Genomic DNA, 20,442 nt, shown 5'->3' on the forward strand with positions numbered 1-20,442 from the left:
CTGAGGTTATGACCTTGAGTACTTTTGTCCCTGAATGCATAGGCACCCTGATGTGTCTGTTATAATTTTTGAAGAAGTATTTTTTAAAACTGAGGTATGTACTTACATGCACAAACACAAAAGTGAAATGAGTTCAGGAAAAATAAAATCACACTATTGACTTATATAATGAAATAATATCATCCTGGTATGGTTGGTTCACTCCTCTGTTCTTTATTTTCTCTCTTTAACTTTTATTTTAAAAGACTTTTTTAAGGAAATTAGGTATTGCAAAAATCTTGATGGATATAACACCAATTTAAAAATCTCATTTGCAAAATTGCATTCATTAATATTTTAGAGCATATTGACAATGTGACTTTTGTTCCTGAGCCATATGTCACCTGTATTTATCAAAGAAGAACTACCACATATCTTTGTTTGGTTTAAATGTGATTTGTGCAGGCAAGAACCAGATGCCAGTACTCCAAGTCTATTCTTGGCCACTACTTTCCCCCCAGACTCCATGTCTCTGCACCCCTCTTTGTGTGAGCTTGGAAAAACTCACTGATTCTTGGGGCTAGAGAAGAAAATTGTGCACAATATCTACTCTAGTAATGCACTGAGGGGAGTACTTAGGAAATAGAGATAATTAGACATTCAAAGAAATTTGGAAACTCTAAATTATCCCAGTAATTGGCTAATGTTTTGCTTGGTCCCAAAGCAACTGTCTATCTGGAGATGAACATCAGCAGCTGACAATACAGCTTGCAGAGTAGAAAGACAAGGGGTTTGGGGGAATATGGGGGACCAGTTGCGTGAGCCAGCAGTTAAGAGATGTGGTAATGGGCTCTTCTAACTTTATAATGAAGGTTGAGTCAAGTTATTAATCACTAAATACATTTTTCTACTCAAAACATCAAAATGTTATGGGGGGGAGAGAGAGAGAGAGAGAGAGAGAGAGAGAGAAATAAGACTTAAGCCTTATTTTTTTAAATGGTGTTTAGGCCTAGTCATTTTTTTTGTTTTTGTTTATGGGTTTTTCACTCAAAATTTCTTGACTTTGATTAACTTATACACCACCATCCCTAATACCTCTGTGGTGTGTGTGAATTAATGGGTAAATGATGAGAGGAAAGAAAAATACTATGATTTCAACTTCACCAATTTGAAAATGATGATAGTGAAACCTCAGATTGTAATGTGAAAGTATTCTGTCTTTCTCATCATTCTACCCACTTTATTTCTATAATAGGTATTGCTTCCCTGTGGAGAGTCAAGATCCAAACAAAAGGAAATACTAAATGAATCTATTATGTCCCTCTACCACTGATACTTTATTATAAATGATTTATAGTATTTGAAGGATGAATAAGTAATTCAAAAAAGTGGCATGCTCAAGTATTTTTCTTAAATGTAGAAAAATAATCAGTTTGGGAAAATGATTATTTTCATATTTCTAAATAATATGATTGAATTGACAAAAAAATAGGAAAAATTAATTCTTAGATTGCTGAGAAGTTTTCATCCCATTGTAGATGTGATTCTGCTCTTCACCTGAAAAGATCATAAGCACCAGAGGCCATATACTTAATCAGCACTATACTGAGGGTTTAGTACTTTAAAATATCAACGTACATGGAAAATGTCATGCACTTTCAATGCTTTAATGAATGGAATCAAGAAACATCTCTCTCGTTTTATAGTAAACAGCTAAAATATATTGAATGCTCAGTATTTTCCAGGAACTGTGACATTTAATTTTCAAAATAGCTTTTTTTGTATAATCATAATTACCTTACTTTCCAAATAAAAAACAATTAGGGTCTACATAACATTTACAGAGTTTGGTCACATAAGTAGTATTTGTAGACTTAAGATAAAAATTCAACTTTGCTTTATTTTGAACCAGTATGCTAAGCATATGTTTTTCAGAAAATAATAATGAAAAAGTACATGGAAAACTATGGACTCTAGACTACATAACCATCAATTACCCAGCTTGTTTATCTTTCATAAGGGGAATCTGAGGTCCTTGAGTTGAATTTGCCCATTTTACAGTTGAAGAGGTTGAGTGATGAGATTAGGTATACACAGCTCCACTTTCAAAGAATCATTTCAGTTTTCCTTTAGACATGGCAACTCCATTAGGATTCCTGTATATACCACTCCCTAACCCACCTCGTGTCTGTCATCCAGCAATTACTTGTTACACCTTTCGACCATGGGAGTACTTCTCTCTTGGCTCACTACCTTTATTCTTGCCACCACCGTGGTGATTTCTTCATCCATATGGGTTACCATTCCTATTTCCTGTCCTTCAGCTCCTTAATTCACTTACTTCAAATGTTTTACTCTGCCTCTTTAGTTACCTGCTTGTCTTAATTGTTCTAGGGATTCAGCTTGATATGAATGTAGCCATCCCGAGTTGTAACTATCATGACTGCTCCTGAGTAACCCTGCTTAGTTTTCTCTTCAGTTTCCAAAATATATAAATAAACAAAACTGTTAGAGCAGTATGTGGAGCTCCTGAAAGAATTTTATTTCTTTCAGTGCCCACATGTGCTTCGTCTCTTATAGCTAATACCTAAATGTCCTACAAAGGCAAGCTGATGGACCTTTGGGAAGTGACTGGATCATGGGGTCTCTAACCTCATCAAAGGGTTAATCCAATGATGAGTTCTTAGCTGATTTGATGATTAGGAGGGGGGCTTCACTGAATCAATAATTGGGGCATGACATTGGGGGCTCTGGTTTCTGCTCCCTTTTTCTCTGGGTCTCTGGCTCTCTCCTTCCCAGCCATGAGGAGAGTAGCTTACTTTTCTTCAATATGCCCTTCCAACACGATGCTCTGCCTCACCACAGCCCCTAAGTAATGGAATGATACCAATCATGGACTGAAACACTTCAAACCATGAGCCAAAATAAACTTTACCTCCTCTGAATTGTTTTGTTCAGGTATATGGCCACAGCAATGAAAAGCTGACTAACCCAAAGCCTTTAATAGTAACAAAATAAACCAAGAACATTTCAGCATAAAGTCACCTTTGTCTTGGCCAATATGTATGCTCCTTCTCATCCACATTGTGTGATCCAGTGGTCTTGCTGCTGCCTAGGACCACACTTTATAAGACCCCAATAAATTATATTCTTTGCAATCCTGGACCTCTCTGCCTCTTTCTTTAGTTTTACAGCACCTTCAGGCTGGTTCTTATTCACTGGGACTGGATTGTTCTGGAACAATCATATTCACAATTTTGCCATTTTATGATGGGGCAAGAAATCAAATACTGTGGGCAAAAAGACAAATCAGGCACACTCTTTCAGCCATGGTCAGAGTCAGTTTCTGAAACATGTAGTGTTATGGATGCAGGAAAGCACAGTCCTTTTTAAAAAGAGCCCAAGGCTGATTACATAATTCGCAGAGTCAATGCAAAATGAAAATGTTGTATCTCTGTCCCACAGCAGAAGGCTAACACCTTAAACTGGGATCACCTTGTGTGAGACCAGCTTTAGATAAAGAACCCTCCCATTCCTTCCCCAGTGATTTCTCATTTGTACTGTGGAGCTGCCACCCCAGGGCAGGAATGGCCACCACTTTGTTTTGGCTTCCAAAGCTAGGGGTGCATATCTAGATCTATCCTAGCCAGACTTGTACCCAGGCCTCCACTGGAAGGAAGGCTGTCAGAGGGCTTCTCCCACCCTAACTCAGGGGATGGCAGGAGTTCACCATGCTGGGCAGGGAGGGAAAGGCCAAGACCAGCTGCAAAAATGTTAGAATAAATTTAAGATTCAAATCTTAGGAGGCCAGAAGGCAGCTGAAGGCAGGAATGTAAGACCTCTGACTTACATGTATAATGAAATATGTAATTTTTTACTTATGATTTTTGACTTTACAGAGGTGCAAGGGCGATATGCATTCTGTAAAAAAACCATACTTCAAATATTATATTTTGATCTTTCTCAAGCTGGTGATGTGAAATACAATGCTCTCATATGACGCTGAGCGGCAGCGGCAAGTCGCAGCTCCCAATCAGCTATACACGTGATCCTGAGGAGACACAATCGATAATTCCACACTATACTGTGTTGCTAAGCTAAAGGTGCCAGTAGGATAGGTGTGTACAGTGCGTTTCAAGTTAGGAGATTTTCCACTTGCAAAAAGTTTATCAGACCATAATGTCATCGTAAATTGGGGAACACCTATACTTGGCTTAAAATTACTGAGAATGTCAACATAGTGGCTGCAGCATTCAACCCATGCAGGAGGCCATTCTGAGCAGGGTCCTGTGTGACTGCACTGTGGCAAGCCCATGATGTTAGTCTTAGGAGTACTGAAGTCAGTGCCAGGTGATGAGGAAGCATTTGAGAAAACACCAGAAGGCGTCAAACATGGAAGGCTGGTGCATGACAGAGGGACAGTTACTGGTGGCAAAGGCCAGAGGAAAGAATGGGTTCCCGAGAGAGTTATAGGCAGTGACCACTGCTAATCTAATTTGGGCAAAGAGCCAGAGCAGCCAGAGTGCCCTGGAAACTGCTCGCAGATATCTCAGGTTCTACATTTTCTCTCTGCTGTGACTGAGTATACATTTGGTTAAAAAAAATATGCTATTAAGCCAAAACAGGGTAAAAGAAGGAGAAATGATTGCCAGCTCACAAGGAGAGAGATAATTTTTTATTCAAAGGGAATTATTAATGCACTCTCTATATCCTTCCAAATCTTAAAATTGTTCAATGCTATTCAGTATAAGATGCACTAACATACAATAATTCCTCCTGTGCAGGCTGTGCCCAGTGTGTCTGTGTGAGAGAGATTACTTACATCCTATGGAGAATGGCAATTTTCAAAGCTTTAGTTTTAATCTAGTGGGCTTGGAATGCTCTGAAATGTCTCCCCTGAGTGCTTAATGATGTGTCTTTACACACTTTCTATGTTGCAAATTACTTGAGAGATAAAAATGCAAGCCCTTCCCATTTAATATTTATAGATCCCATCATCCAAAGGGGAAGTACAGTTCTTCACAAGGCCAGTCACCCCCAGAGAGGGCTACCTCCAGGAAGGTCTTTGTCCATGGCTGCAGGAGATTCCAACCCTGTTGAAGAATTGATAACTGGCTGAAATTAACCTATAATAATAGGTCAAGAGAGAGACTTAGAATAATTGAATGCTAGAAGAAAGTATACTAATGTTTTAGCTGTGTGTGGTAGACTCATAGGTGATTTTTATGGTTTCTTTGGCCTTTCTATTGTTCTTAAGTTTCTATTTAAGACTCAATTATTTTTAATAGGAAAAGTGTATCCATACATATACTGCACATACTATGTTAATCAGTTTTTTTTTCGTGGTTGTGACCAAATATCTCAGAAAAACAATTTAAAAGAGGAAAGATTTATTTTGGCTCATGGTTTCAGAGGTCTCTGTCCAGGGTGGGTCAGCAGTATGACTTTCAGGTCTGCGGTGAGGCAGAAACACCATGGCTGAAGGGTGTGGTGGAGGAAAGCCACTCATCTGGAGGTAGCCAGGAAGCAGAGAGGGTGAATCAAGCAAAACTGGCCAGAGACAAGATACAGTCCCATGGCCACACCCTTATGACCCACTCCTCAGGCTATACCACTTTGGTGAAATGATTATGCTATGAACATGGCAGGTAAGTTTTAAGAAGTTAGCGCCCAGGCAGTTGGCAAGACATGCATGCAATAGGTGACATTTGAACATAAATAGAGAACAAAACAAAGTAAAATAAACAATACCTTCCACTATCCTATCATCAGAATACATATTTACCCAGAGACTAATCTTACCCAATGCATATAGAAATTTTTTTATCCTGTTGCTTCCCCCAGTTACTGCTTCCCTAAGGTGTGGAGGTGGGGAAGCGCAGCACATAAACAGAACACTTTCATACCAAGTGGGAGTCAGCGTGGGCCTTCTTTGTCCCCAGGGAGCATCTGAAGCCTTGCAGTTCTTATCTGCACTTGGTTATCTCCTTAATGTCTCCTATTATGGCCTTAGATAAGGTTCCTGCTCAGGGAAATAGCAGAATAATTTATAACCAGAGGCCTGAGCAGGGCCTGTTCTTCTCTGGGGTGTTCACTGGAGACTGAGCAAGAGCCCTGGAAGCCTGGAAAAAGAAGTCAGGGTATTGAGGTGGGAAAGGGAAAAAGATATAATGAGAAAGGGGCTGAGATGTTGCACCCTGCCTGGATTTATTAAAATAAGTAGGGGATCATTGAGGTTCTTTCTCAACTTCAGCAAAACCGTAAGTAGCAGGTCAAGCACTTTTCCTTTGACAGAGATTTCCAGAAAGAAATTTTGAGCAGTTTATTCTGTGCATGTGTCTGGGAGGGAGGTAGAAGGTAGACACGGGGAAAGAGAATCAAGGTGGTCTTAAAACAAATGGATATCCACCATCTAGCATCTTAAAATGGTAAGCAGTGAATGAGAGAGAAGTGGGTGTTCCGCATTGCTCCTCAGAGGAATAATTTAAACTCCGACTCCTCTATCAGGCTTCACACTGGGAAAGCCACCTGTTATCCACTTCTGCCTCCTCACTCTGCAGATAAAATGGGAGTTGGTTTTTCTTAAAATGTTCAGATTAGATTTATATACTTGATATATAGGGTGGGAGGTTATTCCAGCTGCTTCAGCAACTCAGATCAAGGCACTGAGGTCCAAATAACACTGATTGTCAGAATGTGCCCGGTAGGTTGTTTAAAGACAGTATGAGTATCACTTCACATTCCAGAATGGCTCATTTGACATAAGACTTCATGTAATTCTCACTTGGCAAGCTTCCTTGAGATCTTTGAGAATTCTGCTCATAATACTGGGTTTATATGTCCAGTTACATCCAGTATTTCTAGGACCAGAGGGATTGCAAAGTAAAGTGTTTACCTTCTCTCAGTGTTCTGTCTGTTACTATCAACACATGAGCTTTCGCTCTCCATCCTCCAAAGACTTCACAGACTACAAGAGGCTGTGGCTCTGTTGATGAGGTGCCACCTTAACCCTCCCACCCTGATTTCTCCCTACAGGCTGCTCAGGTTCTACTACTGCAGGCCTTTGGTCATAGATCCTAACTGATGAAATGAGTTGGACTAAATGTTTAAAACTAACAGCTGGATCTTGGAAAAGCTGTTTGGAAGCTGTAAACATACATCAAGGATGCTCTTTTTTATTTGTTAATGAAGCTGGCCCCTGAACCTGCTGGAGAATCAATCGATATGAACACAAAGATTAGATAACCCTGGCCATAGTCAAGGAGAACAAAAAGAATAGGAAAGCAATATCTTGTCTGTAACACATTCACAGTTGCAGTTGTTCTCAACCTGGGATCATTATTATAATAAACTGAAGATCTTGGAAAAAATAACTATACCTCATCTTTACCCCTAGAAAACATTATTTAATTGGTCTGGGGTGAGGTCACAGAGACTTAAAAGAGCAGCCCGGCTGAGAACCTTTTCCTAGGTAAATAATGATGTAATTTAGTGCAAAGTAAAGAATGGTGATTGCATACATTTTCTGATGCATAAACTCCTGCAGTAGGGTAGGGCTGTTAAAATAGTTTTTTACAACTTTGTTCTCAATTACCCATGCAAATGGAAAGGGAGAGTGAATCAGATAAGAGAGCTGATAAATGACAATAATCTGAATTCCATTTCTTGGTCAAATTCAGAAAATTGAGGAACATTTAGTACAAACCAGATGCTGAGTAAAGAGCTGTGAGAGGTGCATGAGTCAGGTACAGCTGCTGTTTGAAGGAAGGTAGAATTCATTCAGTGTTGACTCTTATGAATGAGCTCTGCTCTGGGCATGAGATTAGAAGTAGTGACAACAGATGTTTCTTGCTTTCATGCAGTTTCCATTCTGCTAGAATAAGAGTAAAATATGTGTTTTGCTGGATCACATTTATAATCATCTATACTTGGAACCGTAATGCTGAGATGTGATGTCTGCATAACTTCTTTTCTTGGGTTTAGAAATGCTGACAGGGAGATGAAGAGCTGAGTATGCTCAAAGAGGGGCCATAGTGGAACCCTGGAGTAGTTCAGATTTATTCTTATATTACTTTTCTCTTTACCATGTTCTCTGTACTTTGTTTTCCTTCGTTTTCCAAATGATTTTTTGTACTCTGTTGTAGGCAGTGGTAATTAGTTGTCCTCCCTAGTTTCTGCTCTAGGAAATTGAATTTGGCTACCCTGTAAATAGCCTTTCCTGTCTCCATAAAGAATCATACATCTTTCCAACGTACCATACATAATGAAAGACAGTGAAGTAGTGTTTCTCAGCCTTGGCTGAAAATCAAAGTCACCTGAGGGAGCTGTAAGAAAAGTAAATATTCATCTATACATACATGCCTGAGTCACAATCTGAAAGGTTCTGATTTAATTGTGGCTTGGGCATTAAAATATTTAAAAGTTCCCAAAGTGGTCCCAATGTACTCTTAACACTGAGAACCACTGCAGTGAAGACACTGGTTAAAAGCCTCTTGGTTTGGTGATGAATACGTTGAATCACTTGGAAAAAAATTACTCAACATTTCTATATCTCAGTTTCCTTTGCTTTAAAATGGGAATAGAAAAGATAGCACTTCCCTTATACAGAAGGGGGAATAATGAGAAATGAGATAATGTATGTCAAAGTAATGAGAACTGTGTTTGAATATACAATTCTTAAAATTATGAAATATTACTATTTTCAGTGAAATAAGTTTTATAATTATATTGCCTACTGTGGATGATAATGTTGTCTTTTATGGATCCCTAAAATTTCAAGAATCTATTTGCCATGCTCCTAGAACCTCTCTCATTGCACTCCCCCCTCACACCTATAAAGTACACATGAAAAGAACCTCATACCATAGGCATACACAGTACACTAGTATCTTGATCATAGTAACATGTTTTGTATGATATTTATACTTTTTATGAGATGTTACTAGGAATCCCTAGCTGTACAGATGACCACAGCAACAGGAACATCCTGATTGGCTTGGTTTTTCAGAACTAAGGTTTCAGACATAATGCTATTATAACAGCTATTTCCCCATTTGGCAAGAGCAAAATCACCAACAAGCTAGCTAGGATTATAATAAAGAAGATGAAAGGCTGATAATAATTGCTATCACGCCTTCGTAAAATTCACCCCTTCCTAGTACACCCAGACACTCACAATCTCATCCCACATCCGGGAACACTTGGTGAACTTATATTAACTTTCTGTGCATCCATGTTGGGAACAAGCTGTATTTTCTTATCCCAGATCTAGTATGTGTCTAGTCCTCGATTCCTTCAACTCATGGCTTTCCGCATCTCTCTTCCTGGGAGTTTGCCACTTATTTTTATATTTTTAAACTAAGTGAATAGTTTTGGTAAGTTGTACATAATATTGGTAAAGAAAATAGATGATGACTGGTACAGGGAGTAATGAGAAACCAGTAATAGCACTGAATGGGTCTCTAAAGAGTTAACATTCCTCATTACTTATTTTTCTCAGCCCAACATTTTTCATTGTTTTTGTCAGTTTCCTTTTCCACTCCTTCACGCTTCATAAGGGAGATAAGATGGCCTAGGAAAAACTGGCATGCAGAGGGTCCTTCTCACACTTCCTACTCTGCCATTTTTACTCTAGGCCATTTTATCTCTCTTGACCTAACTTGAGAAATAGGTACATTGGAGGAGATGACCTTTAGATTTATTCCTAGTGTCCAGAAATTCTGTTGGTGCCTGTTTTTCAGTTAACCAATATTTAAGTGCATGTACTATTTTAAGACTTTTTCCTTGAGGTGAGAGAAATGTAATGAAGAATCTGTAGAGAGGTTGACGAGCTATAGCCTCTAGGGTCAATTTGACACACTATCATTTTGTAAAGAAAATCTTTATGGAACACAGCATAACTGTTAATTTATTCATTGTCTATGGATGCTTTTGAGAGGAAAACATTTACACAGAAACTGCATGGTCTTCAAAACCTAGCATATGTACTAACTGGCCCTGTGCAAAAATATGTCTTCCAATCCCAGCTCCAGCAGACTATGGAAGAAACCAGACTTTCTATGACACATGCTTCACAATGTCAAGAATAAAAAAAATTCTTATTTACATAGAAAAAATCCAATTATCAATTACTAAAAGAAAAGAAAATCAAAAGATATCCTAAGTATTCAAACTTAAACCAAATCTTTAAAGTAATTTTTATTCTTATGCTCTATGAAATAAAGGAATATATTCTTTAAATGAATAAATATATCCTTTAAATGAGTGAAATAGAAACAAAAGGAAAAAATTGAGGGTTTAGAACTAAAAAGTTATAAAATCTTAAATAAAAAATCATTAAATGAATTCAAAAGAAATGATAGAGATTTGTGAACATCAAGTTAATGAACTTGAAGATCAATGAAATTATTCAATCAAAATAATAAAGTTACAGGAGATTGAACTAAAATTAACAGAAACTGTGCTACTCTGAGATAGTCACCAGTATCTGGTAACCATGTGTGTTAGTTAGCTTTATGCTAGTAAAAAAAATAGCGGAAATAATCAACTTATTAGGATAAGAGATCTATCTCACACTTATGAAGATTTCAGTCCATGGTCAGTTGGCCCACTTCTTTTGAGCCTACAGTGAGGAAGCACATCACAGTAGAGCACATGGTAGAGGAAATTGCTCCACTCATGGATGCTAGGAAACAAAGAGAGACAGACATGAAAGGGTCAAAGTCTAATATCCTTGCAAAGTATGACCCCAGGGACCTAATTTTCATCCAACAGGCCCCACTTCTTGGAGGTGCTACTCTCTCCCAATAATGCCACAGTCTGGAAACCAAGCCTTTTTTTCGGGTGGGGGGGGTACTATGGATCAAACTCAGAACCTTGCGCTTTAGAGGAAGTGGCAGAACCACCAAGCTAAATCCCTGGCTAGAGACCAAGTCTTTAACACATGGGCTTTTGGGTGATATTTCATATCCAAATTATGGTACCATGTTATATTTCCAAAGAGAAAAGAGAAGCGATTAATATGGAAAAATAATGAAGATATCATGGCTGAAAACATCTCAAATTTGATAAAAGACAGAAATATATAAACCCAAGGTCAGAAAATCCCTATATAGGATAATAGCATATTAAAGGAAGGAAGAAAGAAAGGAAGTTAGGAAGGAAGGAAGGAAGGAAGAAGAGAAGGAAAATAGGAAAAAACCAAGAACTTCAGGAATGAACAAAAAGAATCAGAAATAGTAATTACTTGAGAAAATATAATAGACTCTTTCTCTTCTGTTAATCTCTTTGAAGTAAATGACTGCTAAAAGCAAAAATAATAACCTCTCATAGACATTTCAGTGAATGCAGATGTAAGAGATGACAACTACAGCACACAGGGGAGAATGAACAAAGGCCTTTATTGTGAGATTTCGGTATTTTGTTTGAAGTATACCTTAACTTTGTGTAAATTGTGAAAAATTAAGTTTCCTTAGTGCAAATACAGATGGATAAATTGTGGATGGAGGGTTACAAAGATAGACACATGAGTCCACAACACAGAAAAGTGAAATGTTAAATAATATTTAAACAGGAAAAAACTCAAGGCAAGGTAACAAGAGAAGAAAAACAGAAAGTGCAGAGTAAATTAATAAGTAATAAAACTAAATTTGAATATTGACAACAATTATGTTAAATGCAAACAATATTAGCACACCAATTAAAAGGGGTAGATTTTTAGATTTCATTTAAAAAAATCAGACTCAAATATGTGATGGGTATAAAACTCTTACTTGAAGTTTAAGATCCAGACAGATATCTTAGCATACTGGGGCTTCTAGAACAAAATGCTTTAGTCACAGTAATTCATAAACAACATGAATTTATTTTTCATAATTCTGGAACATGAGAATTCCAAGATCAAGAAGCCTATAGAGTTGGAGGACCAGTTTTGGTTCATGAATGGCACCATCTTGTTGTGCTTTCCCATGGTAAAAGAAGTGAAAAGGCTCCTTTAGGGTCATTTTTTAAAGGTACTAATCACATTCATGAAGGCTATCTTCCTGACCTACCCCACCTCCTCTTACCAACACAATGGTGACTGGGTTTCAACCTATGAATTTCAGGAGGAGGACCTGCATTTAGACCATAGCCACAGGTTAAAAGTGACATGCTTTTTAAAATGATAAGTATTCATTGAGTTAAAGATGAAATCTCAAAGGAAACCAGAATATATTATGAGCTGTGTAAAAATAAATAATCCAACATAACAAATTTGTGAGATTTGGCTAAAACAACACTTAAGAGGAAAATTATTGGATGAAGTGCTTATCTTAGAAAAGAATGGTCTCACTCTAAACTTTGCCTTGTAAGACCAGGACAAGATGAGCAAAACCAAAATTAGCAGAATTAAGGAAATACAAAGGAAATGAAAAAAAATCAATGAAATTCAAAGTAGAAAAACAAGAGAGAATATAAATGAATCCCAAAGCTGGTTCTTTGTATACATAAATCAAATTAGCAACCTCTAGTCATACAAAAACAAGAGCAAGGATACATTACAAAAAGAAAGGAGACATATACTACCCATATTACGCAAGTAGAACTAAAGACATTAGTATGGATCCTTGCAGGCAACTAACACTGACAGAATATTGCAAAACTCAAAATTTTCCAACTTGGATGAATTGGACCAATTCTCACTCTCATGATAACAACCTACTCCTGAAGATGGAGCCCTCATGATTTAATCACTTCTTAAACCTTCCAGCACTATGATGGTGGCAATTAAATTTCAACATGTTTTCAGAGGACATTCAAACCTTAACCCCCCCCCGAAAAAAAACAACTCTCCATCTAGACTTCATTGTCTTAGTCAGCTTTTCCATCACTATGAAAAGTTACCCAAGAAAAACAAAAGAAAAAAATGTTTATTTGGCTCATAGTTTCAGTCCAGTCTGTTCGTGCCATTACCTTGGTCCTGAGCTAAGGCAGAGCATCATGGTGGTGGAATCATGTGGAGGAGAAGGTTGTTAAATTGTGATGCTGGAAAGCAAAGACAGAGAGAGGGAACAGGCAACAAGATATACTCTTCTAGACCATGTGCTCCACAATCTACCTCCTGCAACGAGGTTCCCTCTCCTAACGTTTCTACCATCTCCCAATAATGCCATTAAACTACGAATTCTCAATGAATTCACTTACTCATAAGGTTAGAGCCTTCATGGTTCAATCATTTTCCCGAAGTCCTTGCCTTGTAACATTGCTGCTATGGGCACCAAGTTTTTACATATGAGCTTTTGGGAGGCATTTCAGATCCAAACCATAACATTCCTGTATTATACAAAAAATAACTCAAAATGAATCATAGATCTGAATATGTTTAAAACTTTACAAAAGACATAGAGGGATACCTATGTGATTTAGGGTTAGGCTAAGACTTCTTGGCTATGACATAAATTTAGATCCATAAAAGTGATAAATTGGTCTTCATCAGAATTATAAACTTTTAATATGCAAAAGACACAGTTAAGAGAATTTCAAAAAAGACAAGTCAAAGTCTCAGAAAGTATTAGTGAATCACATATCTGCTTAAAAACCTTCTATGTAGAATATAAATAGAAAACTATAAACTTGAGTAGAATAAAATCTGAATTAGAAAATGGACAAAAATCTTGAACATTTACCCAAGGAGCATATATGGATGTCAAATAAGTATATAAAGAATGTTCAACACCATTAACTATCAAGGCCACTTAAATTAAACCCATGGTGAAATATCCCCATTAGAATGACTAAAATTAAAAATCACTGACAATTCTAAGGGCAGATATAGATGCGGTACAACTGTATCTTTTATTGTTAGTGGGAATGAAAAATGGTACAGTCATTCCAGAGAGTAGTTTCACAGTTTCTTGGCTCAGCAACCACACTCCTGGGTTTTAATTTAAAAAAACAGAAATTATATGTTTATAAAAACCTATGCAGCTTTACTTGTAATAGCCAAAACATGGAAATAGCTTGGAAGTTCTTCACTGGTGAATAAACTATGGCACCTTCATACCATGGAATGCTGCTGGACTTTTTAGTAAAAAGGAAGAGACTACTGGTACATGTACAACATTGAAAGGTCTCAAGGGAATTTGAGTGAAGACAGGGACCAATTATTCAAGGTTACATAATAGGTGATTCAACTTAGATAGCATTCTCTAATTGATGAAATCATCGCAATGAAATGGATCAATGGCCACTGTGGCTTTCTTTAGGAGTGCGGGTAAGTTACACACCAGTTTTCCTTGTCTGTGGTTTTGTCTTCAGCATTCTCAACTACCTGTGGTCAATTGTGGCCTGAAAATACTAAATGGAAAATTTGAGAAATAAATGTTTTAAATTATGTACTACTCTAAGTATCATGGTGAAATCTCATACTGTCATATGGCATTCTGCCTGGAGTGGGAATCATCCCCTTCTCCAGCATAACCTTGCTGTATATTCTGCTTCCCCATTACTGGATTAGTAGCTGTCTTGGTTAGTAAATCAACTGTCTCATTATGGCAGTGCTTGTGTTCAAGTAACATTTGTATGTCTTAATAGTGGCCTGAAAGCATAAGAGTAGTGATGCTGAAAATTCAGATATCCCAAAGAGAAGCCATAAAATGCTTCTATTAAGTTAAAAGGTGAAAGTTCTTGATTTAATAAGGAAAGAAAAAGAATTGTAGGCTGAGGTTGCTAAAATCTATAGTTTAAGAAGGAATCTTCTGTCTCTGAAATTGTTAAGGAAAATAAAATTCATATTAGTTTTGCTGTCACACCTCAAAGTGTGAAAGTTATAGCCACAGTGTGTAGTAAGTGCTTAGTTAAAATAGAAAAGGCATTAAATTACAGGACTCAGTGTTATCCTAGGTTTCAGGGATCCACCCAGCATCTTGGTACCAATGGTTGTACTGTAGTAATTCAATGCTGGTGGAACAGGTTTATATCCTGATTCTGGTGGTAGCTACATGGATCTGCACCTATGTTGACATTTCAAATAAGTATTCCCCCCACACACAATTACATGGGAAATATATTAAATCCAAATAAAGCCTGTAGTTCATTCAATCCTATTGTACCCATATTGCTTTTCTACTTCTGATCACTGTGCTGTGGTTATATAATATATTAGGAAGGGAAGTAGGTCAAGGATGTTCAGGAATTTTCATTAATACTTTTGCAATTTCTATGTCATTCTCAAGTTCTTTCAAAATAAAGCTTTACAAAATACATCAACAAGTTGGATCTAGCAATATATGAAGAGAACAATATGCTACAATCAAGCAGAGTTTATCAGAAGCATGCAAAGCTGGCTCACAAATTTTAAAGGGAGAAATTAAACTTCCCCCACTCATAGAAGACATAATTTTGCACAAAGAAAAATCCTATAAAAGCTAGAAAAATAATTAAATAATTTAAAATATTCTGTAGCTATTAAATAATTTCATCAAGGTTGCAAGATATAAAGTCAACATCCAAGAAGTCAATCATATTTTTACATATTAGTGATAAATAACTAGAAAACAAAAATTAAAAATAAAATACTATCATGTTTATTGTCCCATGAAGTGTTACTTGAACATACTTTATAACATAGGTGCAAGACTATATGCTGAAAACTTCAATTTACTGGTAATAGAAATAAGAAAGATCTAAATAAATGGAAAAATGTATTTATCCATAAAATGATTCACTGGAGTAAGATGTCATTTCTCCCCCAAATCATCTACAGTTTCAATCCAATCCTATTTAAAATCCTGATGGGATTTAGTTTTTGGTAGATAAGTTCATTTAAAAATTTATTTATAGACAAGTCCATTTTAAAATTTATATGGATATATCTGAACAAATAATAAAATAAATTATAAAGATAACTCATACTATTTAATTTTAAAATTTATTACAAATCCTCAATAACCAAAACATTGAAGTATTGCTGAATAAATAGACAGAAAAAAGGAGCATAATAATAGAGAGTGCAGTTCTATGTGCACATAAATATGGCAATTACTTTTGGGGGGCATTCAAAAGTTTTTATTTTATCTTTACAAAATACTTCTTAGATTTAATTTTTTAAAATTATTGAAGTGCAACTTACATAAAATTGACAATTTTGAAGGGAAGATTCAATATTCACAAGACTGTGCAATCATCACCTGAATCTACTTGCAAAACATTTCTGTTACTCCAAAGTCAAAGCCCTTTGTCAATTTGATTGCTTTATCCCCAATCCCACCATCCACCACAGCCCTGGTAAAATTTTCTTTGTGTTTTTATGGATTTATCTATTCTGGACATGTCAAACAAATGGAATCATACAGTTTGTGACCTTTTGTGTCCAGCTTCTTTAGTTAGCATAAATTTTTTGAGACTTATCTACAATGCAGCATCTATCAGTACTTCATCCCTTTCATTTTAAATTAGGTATAATTTTGACCTAGAAAATATAAGATAGCAACTAAACAAATATTACAAACAATAAGAATAAATATTTAGAAATAAAGTTTGGATATGTAACTAACAATGTAAAACAAAAGTGAGATGCTCTTAAAATGGCAACAATTTCAAATAGAACAAAACAATCCATAATAAAACATCCAGGGATAAGTTCAGCCCTGGCTACACATTTGCATCGTCAGCTGTAGGCCTTAATACAGAAAAAACACCCATAACAAAGCAGTGGCCAGCTCCAATGCAATTCAAATTCTATCATTGAGAGTAGTGTATAGTTAAGTGATCAAGATCACAAAGTTGTACAAGCAGGCTAGTATTTATTTTGAAAACTTTTAATCCCCAAAGAGAAACCCTGTATCCACTAAAAAACATGTCCTTATTCATATTCCCCCAGATCATGACAATCTCTAATCCACCTTCTTTCTGTATATATTTGCTTATTTGAGATAATTCATATAAAACGAATCATACAGTACTGGTTCTTTATGTCTACTTTCTTTCATTAAGCACAGCTTTCAAGGTTTATCTATGTTGTAGTCTGTAACAGAACTCTATTCTTCTTATGGCTGAATTAGACTACATCTTATGTATAAATCATTTTCCATTTATACATTCATCTGTTGAGAAACACTTGGGTTGTTTCCATCTTTGACTATTGTGAATAAGGTTGTAATACTCTGCATCTTCTAAGTTTGGTATCTTTGTTCTCATTTTCATTTATCTCTAGGTATTTTCTAATTCTTCTTGTGAATTTTTCTTTTGCCACTTGTGGTTTAACAGTGTGTTGTTTAATTTCCATATATTTGTGAATTTTTAGTTAATATATAAATGTATAGAAATAGACGAAGTGTGCATAGATAAATAACAAGTCGTTTGGAGATACAATAAAAGGTGGATATTTTGAAAGAAAGAAATATCTATTATAGATTTTTACCTTCATCCAAGTGAGATTGGGCAGAATAATGAGAATCATTTTAATCTTTTTAAATGAATTGAGAATTGTTTTATAGGAAAAATATATATCCTTTTTATTCTGACAATATTTGTTAGATATATTCTGGAGCTGTGTTGTACAGAACATGATTATTTATAATTGTTCCATCTTCTTGAAGATTTGAGCCGTTTATGAATATGTGCTGTTATTGTCTCTTGAAACAGTTTTTAACATAAAGTGTATTTTGTCTAATTATGGAATTAATAATAGAATATCTACCCAGAGTCTTTTGGTTACTAATTACATGGAATGTCTATTTTTCTATCCCTTCACTTTTAACTCCTTTGTGTCTTTGGAGGTGAAGAACATGGCTACAGTTTGGATGTGGCCTGAATCTGTTCCTCAGAAACTCATATGGCAGTTTTGTCTCCAGCGTGGCAAGAAAGAGAGGTGTGGATTCCTTCAGAGGTGGGGGCTTATGGGAGATTATGAAGTCATTAGAGATGCTGCCTTCAGATGATAGTAGTTTTCATAGAATCCCGGTTACTTCTTGGGAGACTAAGTTGCTGTAGAAGAGCAAGCCTGCCCCTCTCGTTTTCTGGCTTCCCCTTCCCATGTATGCATCTTACTAATTGCACTCCCATCATGATGCAGTCTGATGCATCTTGCAGCCAGTGGGTCCTCATCAGAGCTGAGAGGTTAGTTACTTGCACTATGATCTTGAACCACCAAAACCATGAGTTAAATACGTCTCTTTTCTTTACTGTTTATCCAGATGTAGGTATTTTGTTGCAGGAAGAGATAGACTAATACAAGCATTTCTCTCCAGCTACATTATGAGATGATGAAAAGTACTTTAAAAATTATCTCCATAATTATTACATTTTCCAAATACTACCTTATAAACTAATACATTGTTTCATGATTGTAATCTATTAATACAAATATAAACAAGAAGACCATTGTAGATATATAGAAGAGGAAAGGTTAAGTAACAAATAAAAAGGTTCAAGTGAAAAATGAAAGTAATTTCTCAAGGGCTAGTATTACTTCTTGTCATTTGTTTGGGGGTAGAGAACTAGCATTATAAAAATTCAGAAGATTAGAGGATAATGTTAGACTGAAGTAAACAGGAAATCTTTATGGAAGAATTTATTATTATCTATACCTGACAGTGGGAAAAATGAAAGAAATTCTAAGTGTAAGGAAATGATAGGAGTAAAGATACAGAATTTGGAAATTAGAATATACAATGGAGTACACTATAGGGTTAAGCCTTGTATGTAAGATTATACTTCTTTTTTCAAAAATTTCTATCTTTCCATAGTTGTAGAATTACACTGGGGTGATGCCTTTGGAGCACAGTCTACACTAAATTCCTGAATCACTGTTTCCTTTACTATTTTATAATAGGGAGCTCAGAGAGCTATTGCTTTTTCATAACCTATTTTTACTTCTATTTACTTTAGGCTTCATATAAAACTAAAATATGCACCCGTTAGCTGGGCGTATGTAGCTGATATACAGTTGGCTATCTTTGGAAGGCCAAGCTTCGCTGACATACTCCGAGCTGAAGAAGAGTCCAGGGACCAGAGACAATAAGTTGCACTGCTCTCTCTTGCCCCTCCACAGCTTAATTTTCAGCTAAGCCCCTAAAGGGCACATCCAACTACAGATGCGAAGTCACAGTAGATGCTGGCAGATTCAGAGTTCCTGGAGCGGGGGAGAGACAGTTTCAGCTAAATGGCATAATGTTTAGATTAATAGATCTCGCCTTCTCTATCCACATTTACTTGCTGTACCTAAAACTTGCACCTGTAGTTCTTTCTACATGAGTTACTGTGCCACGTGACATTTGCTTGCTTCCATCTCTCTAACACATGCCTTTTTTTCAGGGAGCAGCCCCCAACTTATTAACATAAAACTTTAATAAAATAATTTATTTTCATTCTGGCCTTTGATTTTCATCTTGGTAAGGCAGTTTATAGGCATGAAAGAAATCCAGAGGTCGATCACCCTCAGAGAAGTCTCAAAAGACCCAGATTAATCTCAATTTGACCTTGTTTGCCTGAAATTCTACCTCCCTGTTTCTCAATGCTAACCCTTGGCAATTCCATTGTCTTCTATTTTTTCTGTATAAATAATAGCTATAGAAATGTTAAGTCACATGATATCAAAACAGTCTTTTCTATCTCTAGAGAAAACTTCACACAGGAGATGAGTAACAGTTGATAGGAGACTTATAGGGCAAGTAAAAATACTGAGAACTTTATTTTATTGAGCACCTACTCTATGTCAGAAATGGTATTCATTCATTTCATTCCTATATCAGCTTGAAAGTTAGTATTATTGGTGTTCTCATTTCACAGTGAGGCACAGAGAGATTACCTGAATTGCCCGCACTCATTCAGTTAGGAAGTAAGTGAGATGGGGTTCTCATTCAGTTATATGGGCTTGGGAATTCAAACTCTAGACAGAAGAATAAAAATATGTGGGGAACATTATGTATATGCAGAAAGTTAAAATAGAAGGCAAAATACCACTATATGAGGACTTCATTTTAAGCAAAAATGAAGAGTTTAATGTATCTTAAATGCAAGTTTGTTGCAGAGAAAGGCTAGAGGTGAGATGAAGAGCTTTGTGGATAATGACTAAGGGGAACAATGAGGATTTGGAAACAGGCAGACAACATTAACCTCTAAAAGTTATAATGTGAAATAAATATATAATGGATCATAGCTAAGACATTAATTCATTTTAAATTGAATGACTCCTTACAAGGTTAAGACTTGACTGTGACGTGATTAAAGATATGAAGCTATATTTTTAAAAGCCTACCCAAGTGTTACTCGATTTCAGCAACAGAATCACACAGAAGGAAGAATCAAAGAAGCAAACAGTTGCGGTCTGTATGCAACACTATTCAGTGGATAGGATGTGTTTGACCCTGAAGAACATATCAGAATGTCAGAAAGTGAGACTGTGGGTATTATCATCAAACTAAGCACTTCAGGGGTTTGCACTGAGTACTCCTTCTTTTTTAATGAAAATTTATGGATACGCTA

The sequence above is a fragment of the Heterocephalus glaber genome, unplaced genomic scaffold, assembly GCF_053883595.1.
Source record: "Heterocephalus glaber isolate CG9 unplaced genomic scaffold, H.glaber_assembly_v1.0 deba00001446, whole genome shotgun sequence".
Lineage (NCBI taxonomy): Eukaryota > Metazoa > Chordata > Mammalia > Rodentia > Bathyergidae > Heterocephalus > Heterocephalus glaber.